Raw genomic sequence first — 3,403 nt, 5'->3', positions numbered from 1 at the left:
CTCGTTTGCCACCGTTCGCCGTCCGCCGAGCCCGAACCGGAAACCACCGCGGACAGCCACGCCGCCGCCGTCATCCTCGCGTTAACGCCGTAGTTAGACAAGTAAGTTAACCCCTAATCCCTCGTTTAGGGCGTTAAACTTGCTTAGGGTAGTTTAAATTAAGTTTAAGTTAAGTTTATGATTAGTTAAGTGTGATTATGAAATAAGTTATCGATTAATTATTGGATAACCTATGTTGATAGGTTATCGTCGGGTGATAAGTCATCATTGGAGATCGGTGATAGGTTATCGGTGAAATTGACAATAAGTTATTGGGAATTGATTGATAGGTTATCGATAATTGTTCGATAAGTAATGATTATTTGCGTGATAAGCTATTATCATGTTTGCGATAAGTTATCGCTATTTGATGATAAGTTATCAATTATTTTATTATTATTGATTATTTTATTAAAAAAATTAATTTTCGGAATTAAATAATAATATTTTATTATTTTAAAAATAATAATAATTAAATAATAATTCCTGAAAATTAACTATTAGTATTTTCAAATGATTCTAATGCCGAATTGTGATCGTATATGTTTGGATGGTGAGTCCATAGTTGGATTTTACCGTATAAATTAGCGTATTTGGCTAAATGATTTGGATGATTATTTTCGGAATTAAGTATATTTTATTATTAAGTAAATAAATTTCGGATTTAAATATTAATATTTTAGTATTAAATAATAATTTCCGAAATTACGTATGGATATTCTCGGACAAATTCTAATGTTACATTGTGGTTTATATGCTTGAGTTATGATGCTTATTCTACAAATGGCCGTGTTGATTAGTTGGAGTAGCTAAATGAATTTAATGCCTTAAGGATGAAAATTATGTTTTGAAATGAGGTTCACAAAGTCGATTGATCATTTGCATATGTGACCGCTTGGCATTGTTCTGTGGCATTGATGTGAGCACGGCTCATGCATGCATTGGCTAAATGAAAAGATAAGAATTGGCTTGAATGTTCGAGTGCTCGTGTGGTCACATGTTGGAGCCGTCTTGCTGGATACCGCTTGATGATGCCTGACTTATCGGGGATTGCTGTAGATCGCGCCTGATTTGTCGGATGCTTGACTTATTGGGGACTGCTGTAGATCGCGCCTGATTTGTCGGATGCCTGATTATCGGGGACTGCTGTAGATCGCGCCTGATTTGTCGGATGCCTGATTATTGGAGACTGCTGTAGATCGCGCCTAATTTGTCGGATGCCTGATTATCGGGAACTGTTGTAGATCGCGCCTGATTTATCGGATGCCCGATCTATCGGGGTCTGCTCTAGATCGCGCCCAATTCATTAGATGCCTGATTTGTCAAGGTTTGCTGTAGATCGCGCTCGATTTATTGAATGCCTGATTTGTCGAGGTCTGCTGTAGATCGCGCTCGATTCATCAGATGCTCGATCATCTCGGAAGACTGCCATCTCGCTGTGTATTGCTTGATGTTGCAGTGGACCTGAGAGGTCATGAGAAATTAAGAAATGGAACACGCATGTTGCATAGTGTTCGATTATGGGGTGAATATTGATAGGCATGGTATGAGACGTGCCCAAGTGATTTTACCTTATAATCGAAATACGCGCGAGTATGGACGCATGATGCATGGGAAATCTCTTTATGTGTTCCGAGTACGTGTTGTCGAGGTCTGTTGTAGATCGCGCTCGATTCATCGGATGCCCGGAAGACTGCCATCTCGCTGTGTATCACTTGATGTTGCAGTGGACCTGAGAGGTCATGAGAAATTAAGAAATGGAACACGCATGTTGCATAGTGTTCGATTATGGGGTGAATATTGATAGGTATGGTATGGAACGTGCCCAAGTGGTTTTACCTTATAATCGAAACACGCGCGAGTATGGACGCATGATGCATGGGAAATCTCTTTATGTGTTCCGAGTACGTGTTGTGCTGTGTGCATTTTTGTGACATTGTTGACTGATGTTATGCATGACACGTGTGCCAAAGCGAGGTAAGGATGCCTGCGGTTGATTAATGACTTGTGTCCAGTGCGTGGTCGCGTGATTAGGGACTCCCGAGGTGAATTGGCCTTCTAAACGGGGCTTAGGTCGTTAACTTATTGAGACTTTCGTCTCATTTGTTGTTGTTAACATTTTTCAGACCATTAGCATGTTGATGCACCCAATATGGTTTGGGGTGTTAGGAAGCTGGCTTTTTGGGATTGACCTGTTGGTGAAGTAGATTGTCCCTAGCCTGGTATCTTTTTGTTGGCTTTTGTGGTAATGCCTGAAGTGGGCTTGTAAAAATGTTCCCAGGGGTTAGTCAAGTGAATATTAAAAATGGTGTTGTTGTTTAACTATTGCCAATCGTTTTCCTGTCGCCAATCGTTTTCCTGTCCATCCCTATTTATTGTAGTTGTTCGGGTGATTATTGTTATTGCTTCCGCATGCATAATTAAAAGATAAAATGAAGGGTCGACGACGAGTCCTGGGACGTCGCATCGTTACGACCATAGTGGGATGTTGCGCGTCCGTAGGGTTCGGGGTGTGACAGCCCCCCTGGCTGGCGAGGGCGAGGGCTAGACCCTTGCTGCCTGGGCGACCTTCATCGCTGACCTCGCCAGATCCAGCGAGGGCGGCTCATGGCCTGGGCGAAGGCGGCTCGCGGCTGCGACGGCGAGGCCTTGTCGTCGCGACGGTGAGGTTGGCGACGAGGGCTGTGATGCCCTTGCCGGCCTTGGCCTGTGGCTGGTCGCCCCCGCCGACGACCGGCCATGGCCAAGGAAGGGAAGGGAAAGAAAGAAAAAAAAAGAAAGAAATATTAAAAAATTCAAAATATTATTAATAAAAAGAAATTTTGTATAGTTATTAAATATATTTCTGTTATTTTTTCTATTCTAAAAATATAAATTTTAAGTAGTTATTAAATACCTTCAAATATATAAAAATTATTTTTGAATATAAAATTTTAAAAAAATATTTCTAAACAGAATCAATTTCAAGCGCAAAATCATTCCCATGCATACCCTTACATTTGGAAACAGTATGGAGGGTGCTTCGTGCCCTACGCCCTGATCTGATTCCTATCATATTGATGCTTCGATCTGGCAAGACTTGATTTTTATTTCGCTCTGCATCTCTTCGCCTTCAACCTTGAGCCAAAATTGCTTTATTCCATCCCCTGCTAAAAATTCCGCAACTCAGTGTAGCTTCTCTTCTTACTGCTCCCATGGCTCCGAAAACCAACACCGAAACGTTTAGTCCACACGCATATTTATCTCGCTTTGACAAACTCCGAGAGGAGGAAGAACAGAGGATTTGTCTTCTTCAGCTCCTCAATCATATTGACAAGTGCCCTGGGCAGGTGATTCTGGGCCCTTGCTTTAGAGAAGCGCACAT

The sequence above is a fragment of the Syzygium oleosum genome, unplaced genomic scaffold, assembly GCF_021117445.2.
Source record: "Syzygium oleosum isolate NSW1041296 unplaced genomic scaffold, Sole_v2.1 Sole_v2.04, whole genome shotgun sequence".
NCBI classification, from domain to species: domain Eukaryota; kingdom Viridiplantae; phylum Streptophyta; class Magnoliopsida; order Myrtales; family Myrtaceae; genus Syzygium; species Syzygium oleosum.
Note: the sequence above shows the minus strand (reverse complement) of the source record.